This window comes from Protopterus annectens, chromosome 5.part0 (assembly GCF_019279795.1).
Source record: "Protopterus annectens isolate FY-2018-M chromosome 5.part0, PAN1.0, whole genome shotgun sequence".
NCBI lineage: Eukaryota > Metazoa > Chordata > Ceratodontiformes > Protopteridae > Protopterus > Protopterus annectens.
Window position 1 is genome coordinate 246,062,773 of NC_056735.1, and position 24,832 is coordinate 246,087,604.

The window sequence follows — 24,832 nt, forward strand, 5'->3', positions numbered from 1 at the left end:
GCAGGATTGACAAAGGTGGTCATGTAATTTGTACAGTGAGTGCATACTCTACAAAGCACTGTACTTGTCTCTCACAGACAGACAGACAGACACACACACACACACACACACACACACACACACACACACTTTGCAAGTCTGGGATTAGAACACCGACCTAACTACTTTATCACACTACAGCATTATGCAGTTACAGAACATGCTACCGAGATTACTGGGTCACAGCACTCCCAGAGGTGTATTTCTAGGTGGGTGACATAATCAGCCTTGCCAAAGGTGTGTATAGGAATTGTATGGAGTGTGAGCAGTCTAAACACATTATTCAGTCCTCAGGCAGACAGGGACAAACACACACACACACACACACACACACACACACACACACACACACACACACACACTTGGCAACTCTGGGATTAGAACACCAACCTAACTACTTTATCACACTATAGCATTACGCAGTTACAGAATGTGCTACCGAGATTACTGGGTCACAGCACTCCCAGAGGTGTATTTCTACGTGGGTGACATCATCAGCTTTGCCAAAGGTGGGTATAGGAATTATATGGAGTGTGAGCAGTCTAAAAACATTATTCAGTCCTCAGGCAGACAGGGACACAAACACACACACTTGGCAAGTCTGGGATTAGAACACTGACCTAACTACTTTATCACACTACTGCATTACATATTTACAGAATATGCTACTGAGATTACTGGGTCACAGCACTCCCAGAGGTGTATTTCTAGGTGGGTGACATAATCAGCCTTGCCAAAGGTGTGTATAGGAACTGTATGGGGTGTGAGCAGTCTAAAAACATTATTCAGTCCTCAGGCAGATGGGGACAAACACACACACACACACACACACACACACACACACACACACACACACACACACACACACACACACACACACACACTTGGCAAGTCTGGGATTAGAACACTGACTTAACTACTTTATCACACTACATCATTACGCAGTTACAGAAAGCACTGCCAAGATTACTTGGTCACAGCACTCCCAGAGGTGTATTTCTAGGTGGGTGACATTATCAGCCTTGCCAAAGGTGGGTATAGGAATTGTATTGAGTGTGAGCAGTCTAAAAGCATTATTCAGTCCTCAGGCAGATGGAGAAAAAAACACACATGCCAGTGGTGGGAACAAAACATCTGCCTATCTACAGACCACTATTACAATACTACATAGTTATGAGTCATGTCACACAGACTACACATTTCAAGGCTGTCATTATGACCTTCTAGGAATGTGGACATCAACAGGGATGCTGGCAGTTAAGATGTACATACCTGTGAACCTGTGTGTTTAAAGTAGGAATCCATCCTGACCTGGAGTATGCCCATCTGTGGAATGGATGACTACTATCACTATACAGGATTACAATGACCATGCCCATACACATAGATGCACATAACCGACACAAGGTGTCACTGGGCATGCTCACACAGGGCTGTTCGGAATGCACTATGTGTCCATCTACACAAGGTTATACTGGGCATGCTCATACACTTAGTAGCAAAGGGCTGTCTGGGATGCACTCTGATTCTAAACATGGAAGGCCACAGCGGCCATGCTATTACAGTTAGACATAAAGAACACATTGTAATAGACTCTGGTGTTACTAGTTATCATTGTTAGCAAGAACGCTGCACTACATATATCTGACACCAGTCTTATACACAACATCTGCTGCTGTCCGTCACCTTAGATGTACCATTCTATACCAAGCACAATACTACCAATCACAGTGAAGTCTTGCTAGGAGTGGCAACTGCTTGACCAACACAATGAGCCAATGTCCTGCTGAAATTATGAGGTTGTCCAGTGTTTGTCATTTTGGGATGACATGACAGAAAGTAGACAGGCCTTTGTTACATATCACATGCGTCCATAATTCAAGGGAGTGGGGGTAATACCTAAGTCACATTCGCCCATATAATGCCATTCCAAGGCAAATGTCCTAAACACAGGATAACACCCTGACACCTAGAGGACAACTGCATTGTATGCTTATGCTAACCAGTGCTAGATGTGTAGCATCCATAATCACAGCAGCTCACTGTAGATCCAACAATGGGGAGTACTGACATCTGTGCAGTGAGGAACACCTAGCTGAAGGCTCTGTAGTGCACAATAGCACTACCACCATATATCTCAGAACCAGACATGTGGGCCATAACACAGGTACGGACCACTCCAGGTGGTGGTGTCCCCACATACATAAAGGCCACTCACATGTACTGACTGGTACTTCCACAAAAGGCATCACAGATGAGTCAGGTGCAGGAAACAGTGTCAAATGCTGCATTCCAGGATGTAACCCTCAGACACCACCATGCCCTCTGACCACCAACACACATTCATACATGTGGTAGGACATATAATAGTACACCACCATGTGACCCTTGACCAGTGGACTGTACCAAGCTCTACATCAACTGTGCAGAGTACCCATGTACTGACACAGTTGCATCATGTGTTATGCAATGCAATGATGCCACTGTTTGTAACCAGGTCAGCTGTACACATACCAGGGGCCCTTGGTTATTTACATCATTAGCAGATGGCTGTTGCTGTACACCAGTAAACACCCTCATGTTTGGATATGACATACATGTACCTGCCCTGGATATGTACATGCCACACACATACAACATGTATGTAAATAGCATAGCTGTTGCTGTCCTTTGTGCAGACAGGTGGCTACAGCCATTAAACACATGCGCATGGAATGTAGGTCCATGGCTGCTGAATGCTAACAGTACATAAGGTGTGATATCAATGTTCACAGAGGTAACATTCCCTCTGTAAGGGTTACCCATTACACCTATCATATCATACAACAGTCCATGTGTCATATATGTCATTGCACATGCCCACCAATTGCAATGCCTACAAACATGCCCAAATGACAGGATTGTAGGACCTACATACATGTACATGTAGTGGTGTGCGTTCAGATACAATGCGTGTGCAGTTGCTGATGTATGCAGGTGATGTGTGTCTTAGTACATCATGCAGCCTCAACATTGCCAACTGTATATGGTGACATGCTGGAAGTATGGAATGATGTATCTCAGGTATGGATAGATGTGTGGACATAACTAAGTGGTGGGGCATCTTTGCAGATGGATGTTTGCTGAGGACAGCTCACAGGTGTGTCACAAGTGGTCCTACAATAACCTGTGTAACCGGTAAGCAATGGTTTTGTTAATTGAAGGGCAACACACACAACATAGACAGCGGTCGGGGCGACAACAATGGTAAATTGCTTGACACCTGTAACAGTTAAGACCTCCCATATGCATATATCAGCATAGTTGCCAAAGGAAGCATCAGTACACTTTGTAATGCGTGCAATACTGCTGTAAGTCTGTCATACATATCATGAGATAGGCAGGTGTTTGATTCACAGTACTGGCATGTGTGGTTGCGTGTGTGTCCATATATGTCATGTATGGTGGGGAATACATCTCAATTGTTACTCACTCTCCTGTACACTGTTGTAGACATCTGTACAGACTGCAATGTAGAAAGCAGGACATAGGCAGTGGTGTGTATCTCACACATGTGAGGTATCTGTATGTGCATGACATAGGTGTATTCAATAGTGAATGCCACAGTGTGTGTATATGTGTGTGTGTGTGTGTGTGTGTGTGTGTGTGTGTGTGTGTGTGTGTGTGTGTGTGTGTGTGTATGTATGGCTATCTGGTCCCTGAAGTGAGGATGTATGTTACCATAGTGAACTGATAAGACCCCTCCCCCCATCCAGGTGATGCAATCTACTATCCGTGTTGATGTCCCCGATATTAGGCCATACTGACTACCTGTACATGTGTATTCCCTGTGGTGCATCATGTAGGTGTGCAGTACTGTAATGATGATTTGCACATAGGCAGGGGTCCTCACCTCAACAGTAGCAACTGTGTGTGTGAGTGTGTGTTACTGTGCCAGTGAATCCATGAGTGTGTGGGTGTGTTACTTTGTCACTGAATACATGTGTGTCAATACCGGAGTGTGTGGGTGCAGTTGTGTGCTCGCATCCTATCATGGGAATGTGTATTACTTCTTCCCAATGAGGCATCACACTTTCCACTGGCCTCTACCCTTGTCATCAGCTAGACTGCTCTCTTACCTTACCACACTGGCCTCTACCCTTGTCATCAGCTAGACTGCTCTCTTACCTTACCACTCCATGTAACTGTACCTGTGATGTCACCCAGTATGGATGGCACGTCTGTAGCCACAATAGTTTAATACACATCTATCGTGCTCTTGGATCAGTAGATGTGTTTGGAATGTGGGACATTCTAACTGTGCTGTGGAAGCTACAAGGTGCATGATGGCATTTTCATACATACCTGTGAGTAGTCCATATTTACATATGGGACACTAACTGCAAACACTGACATCCACTGGCACATGCAATTAGACCTGAAGGAGGAAAGCAGAACATCATGACCAACATGCAGTTACTGTTGTTACACAAGACACATACTGTTAACAGTACGAAATGCATTGTACACCTGTACTACATGGTATGTCTGCTGCCTGTCAATAGTACACAACAATTGTAATCTACATTTATCTTCCTAGACTGTTCACCCTGTGCATCAGACCATATGAGCATGTCCCTGCACTGATGGTATGGATGATAGGGATGCGACACAGGCATCATCATATGCACAGGGTGATAATGTTCACCAGAGGCCTAGGCTGCACTATTGGATGACATCATGAATGTGGGTTAAGGCCTTTGATCTAATTGGGCGTGTGTGGATGTTATGCATGTGTGTGTTGTGGTGCCCTACATATGTTTCCAGTGTGCGTGTATGTATGCACACAGTTCTGGCATGCGTCTGGCCTACACAGGGGTATTATTGACAGCTGCAGTCTGTACAGGCCAGGTTTTACAGTTCACGGTGTCCGGCCATGGCCAAGTGATCTGTGCCTGTCAGGGGTTGCATGGGCACTACCAGGCAGAGGTGCAGATTGTGTACTGTCGGATGACACATGTCCACTGGAACCGTGTCCCTGTTTGGACCATCCAGGGCCACGTGAATGTGGCGTGCTGTGTTGTGGTGTGGACAGCACAGCACCAGCTGCACTGCTGCTGCTACCGCCACTATGGGAGCGGGCATATGAGGTAGCTCGTTCACGTAGACCTGAAACAGGTGATGTTACAGGCCTACATCCAAGTGTCTGATGCCCCACTCCTACCAGATGTTCCAACACAGACAGCTCATGCTCACGGATTGTCATGCCATGATCAAGGACTCCAACCATGTCACCCAATCCTCTATCCAAAGCTTCAGCAATCTGCTGTTGAGCACTTACCATTGCCTGGATGTTGTTTAAAGAACAGACAGCAGCCCTCTGAAGCCTCTGATCTTCTCTGTTGTGCCGTTCAGCACGTGCCTGTGCCTCCATTACAGCCTGAAATATGCGTCTGGTGACACCAGCTACTGCGCTCTGTCTTGCAGGGGCATATTGGCCAGAGGTCCTTTTACGAGCAGCACTGGCCACGTACCTGTGTGGGGCATCACCAGTCAGTTGGCTGACACAATGGTGTGCTGGCACACCTTCCATAGCCCCCACACTTTCCTGTTCCAAGCTACCACATGCCAACTGTCCTTCCTCTATGGCCACTGGTGATTGGGTATGTGTAGGCATGAGAACTGTGTGTGAGGATGGGGGGATATAGGTGGAATGGCAATCAATGGCACAGATTCAACCCCTGACAACCCTGCTTGTGCCTCAATCATACGTTCATCATCACTGCTAGAGTCTGTGGGACACTAACATCAGATGGACCACAGGATGGGAACACACCTACATCACCTGTGAGGGGCAGACAAGAACTGTACATTGCAATCTATACAATAGACACAGACAGACACACACACACACACACACACACACACACACACACACACACACACACACACACACACACACATGCACACACACACACACACACACACATACAGACACACGCTATGGCACCCAACATGCATGTGATATGACAGAAGGCATGCAACATGCATGTGATACTGCAGACGGCATGCAGTGCAGACAATAATAGTGGTAATTATCATACATACCTGGGTTGCACACAACAGCATGCATGTGTCATAGCAGAAGGCATGCACATTACACAATCATTGTAGTAGTTAGCATACATCCCTGTGTTACACCATGTAGACCAGCACAGGTTAACAGTACACCTGTCTGATGTGTGGCATATGACCTTGACATGTAGTATGACATGTGATCTGCTGACGTGTGCAATGACATGCATACATGTTTAACACAATGGTGTCCTGTAAAGTATACAGTGGGGTAATAGTGTCCCAATGCAGTGTTGTCTTTCTGCCCTACAGATATACTGCACATTTAACTGATGTGCATAGCCATTGCAGGGAATCATGAGGCATCTCTATTGCTATACAGTGTGAGTTACAGACACAGTTCATAGTCATGACTGTGTTCAGATACAATATATATATACTGTGGAATGTGACCCACGTCACTGAGGTGTATACACACTAAACCATGATGTAGAATGTGTGACACAGGTCACTGAAAGGTATACTGATGACACTCCTGCAAATCTGCAACCATATTGCTGCTGCCTGGCAACTATGGCCAGACATGGCAAACTCTTTGGTACACCATGTCCCACATGACATCTGTGTACCACACACACACACACACACACACACACACACACACACACACACACACACACACACACACACACACACACACATGAGGAGCAAGTATGACATTGATGTCTGACACCAGCAAGGGGAATGTTCTGTATCTGTGGGCTGATGTGGATACTGTACAGGTGACTGCTATCATGTCGTGACACACTCAAGATGTTCATCACATCATATGTGGTGGATTGATGTCACACCTACACAAGATGTGCACAGGCCTGTAGGATGTCTAGTGTTTCACATCTGCAATATAACCATTACACAAAGGCCATAGTTGGACCATGTGGAGCCAATGTATGACAGGGTGTACACACAAGCACATCACATCTACTGTGTGTGTTGCTTCATGTCTCTGACCATCCTCCATGGCCATGTGTGTACATGTGTTGACCAAATAATTATGACGGGCATCTATTTCACATGTCTGTGTTGTCCCATATGACATACACCCATAGATGTCATATGCTCCACTGATGACATGGTTATGCAGACAAAGGGTGGTATGTTTGGTATGTGGGATATGTTTTTCAGGATAGTTAGGCAGTGTTGCAGCCGGCCCACTAGATGTCATGGACATGTCAGATAGCACATCACATTGTGTGACATTTTTAGCAGGGCTATGATCCACACTTGTGAATCCTGTGGGCTGGCCATACTCAGCTCACTGTATAGTACTATTTGTATTCCCCACATGAATAGTTCTGATCTGTAGTACATGTGCCTACAGTGAACAGCACCTCCACCATTGTATGCACAGCTCTCCGCACATCTGACAATGACAGTTTGTGAGGTTTCATGACAGTGTTTCACATAGTTTGCAAGTATTGCACATAGGTAGCCATTGTGATGCATTGCAGGTCCGACATGTATATTGTGACAGGACCATACATTATGTGTACATGTGGTAAATGGCCACATGGCAGATAGATCTGTGCATTAAGATGCCTGATAAATAATAACAGTCTCACTTGCAATGGGCTGCTGTTGCAGCGGAATGCCAGAGGTACCTAAATAGGAGTAACACAGCAGTATGATCATTATCCACGCCTGTGTGATAGCTACAGGCTGCAATGTGCATGTTAACACATACACCAGTACAATAGACTATACTATGTAGTATACACATGTGTGCATACACAGAGTAGCATACTATAGTATGCAGCATGTGTGTAGACATGCCTTGCATATGATGTTACATTACATATTGTACAGTGACACGTGTCACTATATGGAATATAGTTGATATAGGTGCAGTAGTGACTTACCAGGCAACTCCAGGCTTGGTGGTTGAGAGACACCCACCTCCACAATATCGGCTAAGGCTTGTGGATGTTGTTCTGCAGGTGTCCCCAGGTTGACCAGTAGCTCCTCAGTACATGTGAGTGGGGGCTGGGTTGGTGGCCCACCACCTGTTGCACCTTGTTCCCTGGTGTTTGCATTTGCACGCTGTTTTGCCCATCTAATGAGATCTGTACAGTGTCTACGCACCTGCTGGTATGTGCGGTTTTGGCCATCCACATCATTAACCCTCCTGCGAAGTTCCTTCTACAGGGCATCCCGCTGCTGTGCATCCTGTGCACATGGCTGAACAGGACATCATGGTTGTCATGTAGGTATGGAATGAGGGCCTCATCCTCAAAGTGGGTGTAAGGTGGTAGCCTTGCATGCAACATACCTGGAAGACATAATGATGGAGACAGGTCACAGTAACACACAGAGACATACAGAGCTACAGCTGAAAATACATGTGTATCACATTTATTATGATTAAATAGTTGTCTTTGCAAATCTACATGACACTGACACCACTGACATGTTTGTGTTGCACACATTTGACACTCAATGGTGATTGGATATTATCACCATATATGTGTTTACATTGCTCATACTCCATGTGGATGCTGTCTTGATGTGGGCATGTCTGTTTGTCTGTACTGGTGTTCTTACCTTTCAGCACATGGCTGGATGTGTCCACATTAATGCAGTCGACCTTGATGCTGTGTATATGTCACATATAAAAACGTACACTGCCTTAACGGACATGATCTGTGACCCTGCAGATTTGCTCACGGAAGGTTTTACATGTATGTGTTTTGCCATATACATCTACACGGCACTGTACAGCAGTTCAACATCCTGCCATGTATCACCTGTGTTGCACATGTGATACACATGGGACACTGGCTAGCCAGATGGTATTTACAGGGATGGATATCAACTATAACATGTACAGTCAAAGTCAACTAGTAGGCTATATGCCCTGGGCCATGTATGAATCTAGGATGAAAGGTTACCTAGCTGTAGCTGACAGGCAGGTTTCTGGGGCCAGGTGGAGCAGTGCCACATAACTGATCCACAGGGTTAATGATACATTTACCATGCGGTCATCACACCATGTCTGAGAGGAGGGCAATGTGCAGCTTTGCTGGACAGGAATGCATAGTATGGCAGGAGTATGTAAAGTGTATGGGACAAGGATCTGTCCAGCATGTGGTAATCCTAGTACTAGGAAGGTGGATGTTCGTGAAGTATGTGTTTGAGATTAGGATGTATACGTGTAGCATGTCCAACATCACTGGGTTGGACATGACTTTATTCAGGGTAGGCATCATGCTACATAGTGGAGATGGGGATTGGGAAGGCTGGTGTAGGCCATCTGAACATGGCCAACACCGCTTAAAGGAAATATGTGATCTGATATGGATCACTTGAGGGTTGAGTATGGCTGGACAATGATATCTATATTCATGGATGGCACCCTGTCATGATTAGGGTTGCCACATACGACTACCTGACAGGTGTGGTGACGTAACTATCACAGGAAAGACAACTGCCCAGCTGCATCCCTTACACACAGTTTCCATTATGTTGACTGCTGCCTAGGTGGTAGTTCATGGGTACAGGGTTAGTAACATAGGGGTGACAATGCAATATGTAGCTGTCAGATTGTGCCCATATGTCACACACCTCACCCACAAAGCCCATTCTGTATGTTGTCCACAACACTCTGAGTCAGCCATTGCTCCTAGGTCATAGTCATTCACATACTTAACTAGGCAGATGCCTTCTGTTAGTCTGTGTGATATAGACTACAATGAGGGGTTGTACAATGAATTAACCCTGTCTTACTGTAGCTGGCACTGGTGTGATGTGCACGTATTATTCAGATACCTTCTGTAGTGTTGGTTCTGCCAGCAGTCCCATTGCAAAACACTCCTGTGACATAGGAATGCACATCTAGTATACTGAGTGTCGATGGAACACAGTATGGGTGATGATGTCCTATGACCTGGCAAGGTTATGATATGCAGTGTGAAATCAAACTTACTGTCATCTACATCTGTACTGCTGACATCAAATAAGTTGATCAAGGTTCATGGCCTTTCAGACCAAACTCAGCAGGGTAGTAGTGCACTACTTCCCATTATCACTGGTGTCTCCCCCTTTGTGGGTTGTGATACCTGTTGGTGTGACCATTCAGTGTGTACACAGCCTGACATGAAGCTATGTTTTACATGATGTGTATGTGAAGAGCAACTTGTTTTGCCATATGTGTATGATACAACCTGGGATGTGGACAGGTCTCATGCAGCCTGAGTGCAGCTTGTACCTGCATAGTTGTGGTTACAGGGGCTCTGTAGTGTACATGGATATATGATTGTGTACCTGTCGGGGGGGGGCAGTGTGTTTATGCTATCCAAGACCCTATCTGGATTGCTTATTCATGCTCAGCACTTGTTCAGAACTTGTAAGCACTAAGTAAGCTACTAATTACTATAGCACTCAATCTTCCTCATTACCTAGAGGTAGACAGTTTTTGTATGTACTTTTCTCACTTGCTTAGAGTAAAACAGCTCTTGTACTCACTTTCCTCACTTATCTAGTGGAAAATAGTTTTATATTCAGGCATGTCCAAGGGTCAGCTCCCAGTGTTCTCTCTTGTCTATCTGATGAATCTGGACATCTTGAGGCAATGTAGAAATTGCCTCATGTACACAGACAACCCTCTCCGCCTACCACCCAACACTACAACCTGTGAGAGATGCACTTATCTAGCCAAACTGCAAGTAAAGCTCTCTCCAACCAAGACTGAACCTGACAGTCATGTGGAGAAGGTAAACATTTGCACCACACCACACTCATCACATAGTCTCACTAAATCTACACCACCATAATCCACACATAGTAACACAAAAACATTTGTGGAGGCTCTCAATAATAATCTGTCTAAGCAACAGATACCTCCAAAGAGGAAACGCAAGCAGCCTCCATCCCCCAACACAACCCCAATGGCACATAGCCCACAGACGTAGTGTGCCACCCAACCACAGCCAATAAGGCAAATCAACGTGCCCAACACACTAGTCATAGGTGACTCCATAGTCAGGCACACTGATGTCCCACTCACCAGGCTAAACAAGGAGAAGGTTACTGTCAGCTGCCTGTCGGGTAACAGGATACACCACATAACCCATGCACTCAGGTCACTCCACAACAAGTACAAATATGACTCTGTGATTGCCCATGTTGATGTGAATGACCTGAGATGTACCTCCCTGGACTACATGAAAAGAGACATGGAAGAGCTCTCCAATCTTGTACCCCAGGCAGGTATGACCCTAGCCCTGAGTAGCATTCTGCCATTGCCCAGAATGATACCACAGTACGAGGACAAAATGATTGACTTCAACAATTGGCTAAGCTTCTGGTGTCCTTCTAAAAGGATACAGTATCTGTCTGCTTGGGATGACATGGTCGACAGAACATGATGCTTTTCCACAGATGGCCTGCACCTGTCACCCCTGGGATTCCGGATACTGGCTAAGGCTGTTGCTGCCCCTATAGTGCCTTCTTTAGGCAAGGTTCAAATAACATATTCACCACCATAACAGGAACATGCAAGTACAAACTGAGGGTAATGCTACTCAATGCTGGAATTCTAAATCTCAAAATGCACTCACTCGAGGAACTCCTTGTAATGGAGAACATTGATATCTGTGCAGTGACTGAGACCTGGTTCAAGGCTCCAGAGAGCACCCCTACACTATGAGGCTATAACTCATAGCAAACTTTTCGGCCATGTAACCTTGACTGGAACACCCAAGGCGGAGGTGTGTCCATATTCTTTAAGGATATCCACCCCTCCAGGCTAGTTGCTTAGCACAATGCATCACAATGAGGTTATCCAAGTGCAACTACCTCTGGGCTAAACTGCAATTCAAATCGTAGCTTGCTACAGATCCCCCACCATGCCCCAAGATTCCCACTCCTCTTTTCTTGATGTACTTGAAATTATTAGGGTTCAACCAAACACCCTACTAATGGGCGACTTCACCTATCCCACCATTAATTGGGAAAACTACTCATGTACCAACTCATTAGATCAACACTTTCTGGAATTCATAAACTCCAATGCCCTGGATCAACTTATCCACACACCCACCAGGGGCACCAATATCCTAGACTTAGGCATTACTAACATGAGTGACCGGTGTTCTACACCTGAAGTCAACTCCTCGTTGGTCCGATCCGACTATAAGCTAAACACCCTTGATATCCACATCCTGTACCCACCCCCCATTAAAGAAACCACAGTATAATATTTCTACAAAGCCAACTTCATGCTTCTTAAGGCAGAAGTGGTGAACTTCATGACATCCATGCAGATGGACAATACAGTTAGAATTGCTGAATCCTACACAAATGCACTCTATAAGCACTTACACGAGTGCATGGATCATGCTATCCCAAACAGAACCAAGACGCTATCATCCAAATTAAGGAAGCCAATCTGGTGGTCCCCTGCCATAAACAAACTGTACAACAGAAGGAAGACACTGTTGCAAAACAGAGTACAATCCCATGAGTGGAGGAGCTTCCTGGTCAGCCTCAGTAAGAAGCTGAGATCCCTTATAAGACCCTGTAAATCTAACTATGGAAACAAAACCAACACTAATTCCAAGGACAACCACAAAGCATTCTATAGCTATGTCAAATATCTCAATGTCAACACCAGATCTGCTCTGAGTTACAGCATAAAGGCACAAATATTACAGAACCAACTGATATTGCCAACATCCTGGCAGATAGGTTCAGTGCTACCTTTCCCCCCTCACCCCCTAAAGGGCCCATATCTATACAGAAAGAATGCAGATTCCATGTAATCACAACTACACAGGCAAAAGCTTCACTCTCTAAAGCCAATAGCATAGCATCCATGGGACCGGACAACATCCCAGGCTGCATTTTACATGAACTTCAGAATGAACTAGCTCCCCACCTATGCACCATGTTCAATAATAGCCTCACATCAGGCTTTGTGCCCCCTGAATGGCACACAGCAACAGTTATCCCACTCTCCAAAGGTGGTGCCACAATGGACCATGGGACCTATTGCCCTATAGGCCTGACTAGCCTGGTCTGCAAGGCTATGGAGTCCATCATCATGGATCTCAGTCACAGAGACATTGGGTACCTCCAAATCTTTGACCCCTCCCAGTTTGGCTTTGTTAAGGGCAGACCATGCCTCCTAAACCTGGTGGACTTCTTTGAGACAGTTACCAAGGCACTAGATGAGGGTAAGGAGGTCCATATAGCCTACCTTGATCTCTCAAAGGCTTTCAATACCATTCCCCATTCTGGTATTATCGACATACCCATCCACCTGAACATTAACCCCTACGTCATGAGATGGTTTGCAAAGTGGCTCATGGAAAGAACCCATACAGTGGGAGTTGCATACCCTAGGTCAGACTGTAAACCAGTTACAAGTGGCGTCCCTCAGGGCTCAGTCCTAGGAACCCTTCATGTTCGGTATATACTTCTCTGAGGTACAGGCAAGCACAGGAGGACTTTGGCTGAAAAGGTTTGCAGATGACTGCAAACTAGGGGCCATAATTCTTTCCCCAGCTGATACAGACACCCTCCAGAAGGGTCGCAATGAGACGGATACCTGGTGTCAATATCATGGCCTCAAGCCGAATGCCAAAAAGTGCATAGTCATCCCTTTTGGATAAAACTAATTACCCACAGACTACCACATAGGTGCTAGTCCCCTACATGCAGAAAAGGTAATAAGGGATCTGGGAACCCAAGTAGATAGCAATCTCTCCTTGGATAATCATAATGCCAAGGTGGTTAAAATATCCTTCTATGTGGCCCCCCCTAATCTCAAATAGGTTCACATCCAGAACAAAGGAGGCCAATGTACCTCTCTACTCATGACTTATTAGACCCATTAAAGGATACAACACCCCATTTGGGATGTACCTTACAAGACAACTGCAACAGCTTGGAAGACCACAACAGTACCACACCAAGAGAATTACTGACCTCAAACAGATGACCTATGCAGCCCAACTAAACAAACTCCAACTGTACAGGGTTGAATACCACGTACTCACAGGTGATCTCTGCTTGACATACAAGGCCCATGTCGAACCCAGTATTGCTGGATATGTTCCACCTAAACAAAAGTCCTTGAGAGCTACATGCTCTAGGGATATACACCTAACCACAACGCTAACTAGGACATGCTGGAGGGATAGATGCCTGACCCGGAGACCCCCCATGCTTTGAAACATGATTCCAACGTACATCAGGCAGAGCCCCTCACTAGCACTCTTCAAGAGAAACCTTGACAGGTGGATGGAAGACAGACATGTACCCCGGGGATCACTGCAGTGGCTCTGCTGGACAGAGGCATAGAGTACTAATGGCTCTGCTGTTCAAAGGCACAGGGAACTAACCTAAGGGGGTGGCGGAAGCCAACACACTCTAGCTAGGCTTATAAATATCCTTGGGCAGACAGCCTAGTACCTACCTTTGAACTTATTACATGTCTTATGTGCATGGATAGTTAACTAGCTCTTCCATTTTACTTTGAGATCATGCTGATCAACTGTCGGGTGAGTATAAGTCATATGTATTCTGTTACTGTGTATTGCAAATGCCAATAGACATAACTAATGTTTTCCTAACATAACAGTAATGCTATGCAAAATGTAATACATATCTGCCTACAATACTGTACATTACACAGTTATTTGCACAATATCCCACAATGCAAATCATAATTGCACAGTAGGCCAACCTTCGACATATTATTCTCAGTAATACACCCATACATATGCCTACTGTTACAATATATCAACATATACTATCTCCTGGTATAGCATGTACTTGTTGGACCAACCCTGCCACTGACAGTGGCTGGTGAGGAATTGTTGGGTTCAAAGCCTTTATATAGCTTCCCTTATGGTGAATGTGGTGTTTGCCTTGTGACCTACAGCAGTACACACATAAATACTACAAGTATTACTATGCTCAACAATACATCACTGCAGGATAACTGTTTCCACTATATGCATTGTATACACTTTAAATATTACAGAACAGGTACTGCATACACAGACATACTGAGTGTTCTACATACCTTATTAGTAACCCGAGGTGTTGTTGAGTGTTATTTCAATCCTTTTCAGTTTGTGTTTCAATCTTCTTTGTAATTTTCTGCTGGTATATACAGATGGTTTGAATGTGTGATAAGCCATCCTTTTATAGTTAAATATCGGTAACATGTGCTATCCTGACCACCAATTGCTGTTCCAAAGTAGTTAATTAGATGCACATCAGCTGTGCAGCTACTCCATTAGCCAATACCAAAGCAACAGTGGTGTATAACTGAGTACTCCACTTGGGCATTGTCCCTTTGCCTTACTTTCAAGGAAGACAGCCTGGATGTGTTGTTTGTGATGTATTTCAACATCTATATGGAGACAGACAGAGATATATTAGCTTCATGACTCCCATGGATTGTGTGTAATGGCTAGAAGATGTTGTTCTACATGTGAGTACAGCTGTTATATTTCAGAACATTGCTACTTATGCAGGGTTTGTTTGTACCTGATACTTCTGCAGATGTTTCAGTCTGTCAAGGATGTTTGGGCAGCTCAAGGCTGTATGGCTATGCATGAAATGTTAGGTGGCTTACGGTGTGCTCACCAGACATTTTTGGTTTAGTATACATATGTATCATACTGTGCTGTTAATCAGTAATTGGTAACACTTCCTGGTGTACACACGACCCTCTGAAATGGGATTAGTGCAAACAAACCCTGTAACATCAGCAGCTGTTCCATTGTATAACAGCAACTATTTCACACAGGAACATGTTAGTGTGTCTCTGACAAGGTATGTTACGGCTTCTGCAGATGTCGTACAGTGAGTGAATGATTTGTGATGTTATTACAGTTTGTATTGTAATTGGTTTAGGTGTGGGGGAGATGTTGGTGGGTGTACATAGCAGATGCAGGTGTGTAGGAACTGCTTTTATACATAATTGATATGTGTGTGAGGGTTCCTTCCTTATTTGAACACCTATCCTTTAGTGGACTAATACTATGGTAATTGCAGGCTGATTCATTAAGGCACTGTTAATTGTTTCCTGTATAGCATGCAGGTGATGTTAGTCCTTGAATCCTTTAGGCAATACATCGGAATGTAATAAAGTAATGCTACATGAAAGCTGTCTGTGTATTTCTGTCATAGGTATTTGCAATCATTGGAGTTGTGTTGGTGACTGACCCTCTTTGGCTAGGGTTGCCACCTTTTCAAATGGCCATAGTGGGACATATTTGGGACACACATCATATTTTACAGGCCGACACAAACCCATGGTCAGTACAAAGGATATAACTTTCCTTTTTTCCCTAAGTATAAGCTTATTCTTGTAGCAGTTTAGTTGCTTATCTTGTTTCTTGTAACATGTAGGTATTTTAGATTCAGAAATAACTATTGTATGCAACTATTACATTACATATGGGACATAATTATGTTCTACAATCTCAGGACATTTGCCATGTTTAATATTTTTGGTCAGGACACAACCACCCAAAGAGGGACTGTCCCTCGCAAAGTGGGACAGGTGGTAACCCTATCTTTGGCTCATGTCCATAGCACATATTTGTAATAATGTATAGGCATATACTCTCCATATCCTTTGTTCATAAAGTTTGGTCGTGGTGGAATGTGTGATTGCTATGGTCCATGTTATACTTATATATGAACACTTCAACAGCTGTATACGGGATACCTACGGAATCTGGAACGCACACAATTCCGACGCCCACAGTTCCGGGCCCAGACTCCCATACCCCACATTACCGACAGCGACAGTCGCAAAAGTAACACAAACATAGAACACACACACACACACACACACACACACACACACACACACACACACACACACACACACACACACACACACACACACACACACACACACACACACACACACACACACACACACACACACACACACACACACACACACATGCACTGCTACCCACCACATCCAAACAAACCATCCTACACTACGTATGAGCAGGTTGCTGCACCCCCCACACCCCACCTACTTTAACATTCTACCTCCGAGATCGCACAAACATACGCACAAAGCAAACCCACACATTACAGTCCCCCGGGAACACACACACCACACTCAGAACACACACTTACACACACTACAACCCTCAGAAAGACACTTACACACAGTAACCTACCTGAACCGCAACACCAGAATCACTAACTAAATGTCCCTTAACATCAGGATTTTAAACCTTGCGCTTCTGTTGTTTCGGTACTGTGGTCTTTCAGTCTTTCAGCCTCATGATTACGTGCGTCAGTATGTCAAGCATTCGGTCTTTGGTAGGTATCCCATTTATATGTACCTCCATGGTTATGTAGATGTTGTTAACCTAGCTATACATCTACATATATATGTATATCCCCATATATCGACATATATCTCTCTCTCCCTCCCTCTCTCTCTCTCGCTATATATGTTGATTTATCTATATATATATATATATATATATATATATATATATATATATATATATATGTATGTACATATATATATATATATATATAGAGAGAGAGCCAAAGAAAAAATAGGGAACAACGAAATACAAAAGCATAGGCTAGGCAGACTCCAGGCATATAACCACAACCTTTTATTTGTAAGCGCTTTCGGTAGAGAAATTCTCCCCACCTTCCTCAGACAAAATAATACAAAAATAAGAAGCCATTCAGCATGCTTAAATATCACAATTGATTATGACATCACAACTATTTCTAAACAATTAAGCAATTAAAATATACTCAAAATCAAACTTAATATTCATTTAAAACTAACTAACCTTATATAAATATAATGTAATGTACAAAGTGGGAATTATTTATAATACAAACCCATGTTTTATATTTTATATTTTGTATATTGTGTTTTATATATATATATTCTTTATTATTATTATTATTTATTTTATTTTATATTATATTATAGACAGCACGCAAGCAAGCAAAAATGTATGTTTGACTAAAATGTGTGTATAAATTATCAATGCAATATAAACAGCACACATAAAAATTTTTTATATAATATTAAAAAAAAAAATATATATATATATATATATATATATATATATATATATATATATATATATACCATAAGAAACACACAAAAAACACACAAAAAACATACACTAAAAACCCTAACGCTCCCATTTTTCTAAAATATTTATCTATTTAGAGCCTTTAGCTTCAAAAAACATTTGATAGACAATATCTCATTAAACCTGGGGCCGTATAGGAAGCAGTACGAATTTGCCAGAAAACCTCTTGTTGTTCTAACTTTAACAGCCAAGGACCCCCTCTCAGATGGGGTTGTACCTGTTGTAGGACAGAGAAATGAAAGGAGTGGTCTGAATTCTGACAAATATGTTTTGCCAGTGAGTTATTCAGATCGCTTTTTTCAATGGCATAAAGATGTTCATACATTCTTTTTTTGAGTGGTCTGTCGGTCTTGCCAATATAAAAAGCAGAACACTTTTTACACAATGCCGCATAGACCACTCCTTTAGAGTTGCAATTGAATGAGCCATTGATACAATATTCTCTCCCAGCCATGTTAATGATAGTACCAGCTAAAATGTGTTTACAATATTGACAGGTACCACACCTGTTCATTCCTAAACTCTTCTTATTTGATTTTTTAGTCTGTTCTAAAAGTTCTTTTAAATTCTGACCACGCCTGTAAGTAAATGTAGGCTTATCACCTACCAGTTTTACAAGTTGTAGGTCATCCATAATTATCCTCCAGTTTTTGAAAATAATATTCTTTATACCTTGAGTATCCATGCAATAAGTAAAGAGAAAACTAATGTTAGGTACGCTGTTATTGTTCTTAATCCTACTACCCATGTTTCCCCCTCCAAGTAGTGGTTCAAAATGTCCGGACTCTCTTTTTGTATAAACTTCCTTCCTTATTTCTTCCACAAAGCCAAGAGGATATCCCCGTGCTAGGAACATAGATTGAATGTTCTCGCATTCAATCACAAAATCTGTTAGGTCAGACACCATTCTGGCCACCCGGACAAATTGTCCCTTAACTACACTTCTTTTCTGGTGCGTGGGGTGGGAACTGGTAAAATGTAGGTAAGTATTAGAAAATGTAGTTTTCCTAAAAATAGTTGACCTAAATTTCCTCAAATCATAATCTTTGCTTATTTTTACATCAAGAAAAGATATTTCATCCAAATTAGTGGAGTAAGTGAATTTGAGAAACTGTGTCATTTCGGATACACTCTTGATAAATGCTGGAATACATTCTAAAGAGCCTTTCCATAAAAAGAACATGTCATCTTGGTACCTTGTGTACCAAGTGACATTTTCCTGATATAACTCATTTTGGAAAAGGAATTCATATTCCCAATATGCTAAAACGCTGTTAGCAAAAGTGCATCCGCACGGTGAGCCCATGGCAATCCCAGTGGTTTGAAGATAGTAATTATTTTTGAAAATTAAAAAGTTATTGGAAAGTATGATGTCTAGCAAAGTTTCCACCAGGTACATCTGATCATTGGATGCTCCCTTTCGGAGCATAAAATCAACTGTCCACTGTACTCCTAATTTATGTGGAATAACAGTGTACAGGTCCTTGATGTCCACAACAAGGAAAATTAAAGAAGGGTCATATAAAATTTTACTGACATTTTCAAGGAAACCCCAGGAATCCCTGCATATTTGGGCTTCTTGTTTCAATAAGGGCTTAAGGATGCTGTCAACCAATTTGGCACAAGCATATGTAACAGACCCCCTTCCATCGACTATTGGCCTAAATGGGGGATCTGCTAGGTTTTTGTGAATTTTAGGAGTGCCAAAAAGGGTTGGAATTCTAGGAGCTGGCATGATAAGATATTGTAATAAATCATAATCTATTGTTCCTTCTAAAAACAAATCATCCAACATTTCCTTTTTTCTTTTGTTAGCAATATTAACCTCATTTACACTTGAAAGCACATAAGGACCTGTATTTAAGTACTCCAAAATTTTATTTTCATATTCAAAGTTATCCATAAAAATCAGGCCCCCACCCTTGTCAGGTGCCATAACTCGAACTTGGCATTCATTAAGTAAGTATATATATAGATATAGCATACACCTTTCATTGGGTACATGGCGGTTTGTCCTATTTCCACACATTCCTCCCTTTTGTGTTTTAACCTGTCAGAATACACAGCTGCCATTGGTACATCTCAGGTAGCTTAGTGGTAGGTTATTGTGAAGATTGAGTGCATGGTTGTGTGTTCTAATCCTGGCAGTGGTCATTTTACCTCTCAGAGCAGGCATTGGTAGTGCAAGGGTGAATAATGCACATTTCAGCAGCTGTGTGTTCCAAATGTTTACTATTCTGTGGAATAATACCTATATATGCAAGCTGTGGTTAAGGTATACTATTTAACATGTAAATCATCTCTGACTTTATTGGGATTTGAACCAGGACTGCACAGATATTATGCAAATGCTGCAGCCATTACACTATTAACATTAACATTCCTTCTGCCTATTTCCTATGTCCATGAATCCTATGTGTAAGCTTGGCTACACAACAGGCGGAGCCACCAACACCCAGTGAGCTTCTCGAAATACCGACATAACACATGAATTGAGAGACTATACATTAACATCCTAACTACATTTGGCATAGCCCCTCACTGACACACTTCAGGGGAAACCTTGATGTGTGACTGACCAACAGTATATACACCCCTGGGATCATGTGTCCCAGAAACATACAGCCAGGGTGTGGGGGAGCCAGTCCAGTTTTACAACTGCAAGACCTGTTGGGAAAATTGAATGCTGTTGGGATGTCATGTTAACGTGCCCTTTTGAGATCACTATGTGCCCCTATCAGACTAAAGCACCCCAGTCTTCAGCAGCTTCCAGCAACTCTGCCTGGAATCACTTCATTGGCTATGCTTGACAGAGGCTCAGTTACTTCATCAATGGTGCAGGTAAAGCCTGCACTGTACCTATGCTTCTAAATGCCCTTGGGCAGATAGCCTACTACCTATCTGTGAACCTCTACAGTGCAGGCCATCTTCAACATCATATGTGATTATACAGAGTTTTCTGATCACAATATACAGTGTAAATTCACCATGTAGTCAGACAACAGTTAAGTACAGCAATAGCATACAGACTACTGATACATAATCACTCCAAACGCCTATCATGGAAGCTAGTAGACATGTATAGGTTTCATGCGTTGCATTGCTTACTAGTAGGTTATCTACAGGAAAGATGGGACACAAGCACAGATGGGATACATGCCTGCAACAGTGCCATACCAACTTGCATGTGTCAGCCTAAGGCTTTGGAATGCTGGGCAAGGCTATTGGCACCCCCATGGTGCCATTTTTAGGCAGGTCTCAGTGGTGAATCTCACCTCCATGAACTGCACAATAGCGGAACCAATGAGGGTTAGGCTATTCAAGACCAGGAGTAGTACTCACAACATGCATGCACTCACAGCACCTCTCAGTATGGACAGCATCTACATCTGTTCTGTGACTGGGACCTGTATAAGGCTCCTGTGAGCACACTGGCACTACCAGACTACAACCCATAACACACATTTTAGCCACTGAACATGGACTGGTGCAGACATGGAGGTGGTGTATCCATATTCATCGGGGATACCTACACCTCCAAGTTAGTGGGGCAGCATGATACCTCTGTGATCATCCATGTACAGCTAACATCAGCCACGACTGCAGTGCAAACTGTGAGCTGCTACAGATAACCCTCCATGACCTCGGAGCACCACTTCAACTATCTGTAGACAATGGTAAACATGACAGTCCTACCAGACACCCTGTTATTGGTCAATGTCAACTACCCTACACTTAACTGGATAACCTACTCGAGTATTCACTTCCAGGCCCAGCACTTCCTGGGATTTATTACCTCATATGGCCTGTATCAGTTGGTAGATGGACTAACGAGAGGTGAAAACATATTAGAAGTGGTAATCACTGACATGTGCAACAGGTGCACTACAACAGAGGTAAACCGGTCACTGTTTAGATCTGACCATGAACTATTCACTGATGATTTCCACTCCCAACCATCTCCCCCACTCAAGAAACACACAGTGAATACCTTTCCTACAGCTAAATTCACAGTACTAATGACAGAGGTGGGAGGGTTCACAGCCCCCATGCTCAGGGATGACACTGCTCAAGATACAGACAGAATTACAAATGCACTCTATAAGCATCTACAAGGATGTATGGGTCATGCCATCAATGGTAAACCAGGACTCGCTACTCCTACACAAGAACACCAGTCTGCTGAATCCCTGCTTTATACAGGCTATAGAACAGAAGTTGGATAGTAGTCCAGGACAACAGCAAATCCCAAGACATGCAGATGTCCATGACCAGAATTAACAAGATACTTATGTTACTCATGTAATCATCCAAGGCTGACATCCACAGGTAAATAGACATGGATTTGGAATATGACCACAAAGGTTTCTTTGGCTATGTCAAGGATGTAAGCAGTAACACATAGATTTGCACTGTGCTGGTGCAATATTGCATTGAATATACTGACCCTACTGTTATCACCAACACACTTGATGATACATTCGGAGCAAGCTTCACCCCCTGCTGGGCCCACAACAATACCCAAAACGTACAGTATACCAGACATCTGAGACATACAGGTGGTAACGGCCCTTTCAAATGGCATAACAGAGCATCAGTGGAGGAAGATTGTTTCCCAGACTGCATCCTGCAGACACTACAAGACAAAGTGACCCCCCTCGACTAATATAGCAATTCAACATCAGCCTCTACACAGGCTACATGGCCATTCACTGGCACATGGCAACAGCTATTCTACTCCACCAAGGTGGTGACACAACTGACCATGGTAACTACCACCCCCATAAGCCTGAGAAGCCTGATCTGTACGGCTATGGAGTGCATCCTCATGGCACTCATTAACATAGACAATGGTAACCTCCAGACACTTGACCCAACCCAGGTCAGCTTGACTGAGTGCAGATCATGCCTACTGAACCAGTTTGACATCTTACAGTCACCTAAACTTTAGGTGTGGGGTGTGGTAGTTCACACATACTACCTGGACCACGTCAAGGGTTTTGACACCATTTCTCATTCAGGTATTATTTCTACACTCACCAGCCACTACATACACCAATACATCACAGGTTGGTTTGCCAACAGGCTTACACATACAACCCACATGGTAAGCCTAGCAGCCTCCAGGTCCAACTCTTGACCGGTCACAACTCATGTCCCACAGGACTCAGTCCTGGGACCCTTACTGTTTGCCATATACTTCTCAGAGGTACTGGCCAAGACAGGTGGACTACAGCAGGCCGTGTTTGGTGATTACTGCAGACTGGGAGCCATAACTGACAGTCCAGCTGTCACAGACATCCTTCATGGGGCCTCACATAGACAAACACAGGGTGTCAGAGTGATGGCCTCCAGCTAAAGGCCACATACTGCATGGTCATTCCATTTTGGGAAACTACACAAACACATATTAACACATGAGTGGCAGACACTATAATTCAAATGACATAATGGGTATGTGGGGACTACATTACATAGTGATCTCTCCTTTGACAGTCATATGTGTGAAGTAGTTAGGACATCCATCTATGTAAGCCATCTGATTACTTAAGGGTTCGCATCTAAACAGACTTAGGTTATTGTGCCCCTTTACTCATCAGTCATCAATCCCATTATTGAGTATGATAACCCATTTTGGATGTACCTCAGAAGATGAAGACACATCTGACAGCTGGAAGGGCCACAAACATATCTCTCATAGAGAGATAATGCCATCAGACATGTGTCCTATGCTGCTAGACTGCATAAACTATTGCATTACTCAGTGGCATCTCGTTTACTCAGAGATGATATTTGCTGGCCAACAAAGCCATGTCCAAGTCAGGCTTAATGGATACGCTCCGCCTATGGGAATCCATGTCACAGTGAGCCACACACTGTAATGAGCTAGACCTTGCCACAACCATAACTGGAAGATGCTGGAGCGACAGATTCCTGTCACGGGTACTCCCAATGATTTGGAACTACATCCCTGATTACATTATATGGAACCCCTCACTAACACTCCAGGGAATCCTTGCAGAGTGTGTGGGGAACAGTGGATACACCCCAGGGATCTCGCAATTGGCTCTGCTCCACAGAGGGACAGTTAGTTGATCAATGGGGTGGTGACAGCAGACACATTTTGGCTATGCTTATGAATGGCCTCAGGCAGTTAGGAATGTACCTACCTTTGAACCTATTCATACAGTATCGACACATGCTGATAGCTTAATTTACTGTTCAGGTATTGACTTAACTTTTGCCAGTGGCAGTTGTGTGTACAATAGTTGAGGACTGCCTATGTAGGATGCACACAGTAGACCACCTATACATGACAATTTACAGGTGGTCATGTGTGTGCCATCCATGTTTGCTGTGTGTGCAGGTGGAGAAGGGTGTCAGTCCATAGATGCCTACACTGTCAGTGTGTGTGCTATACATTCCCTCTTTGCCAAGGCATGGGCATACTGGGCATGCCTCCATCTGCCTACTGGGGCTAGCACAGTGTGTTCGTGGTCTGAGTCTCTCTGTGCCTGTGGGGCCCTTGGCAATGGTGGTGGGCTGTGAGGGCCTTCACCATTCTG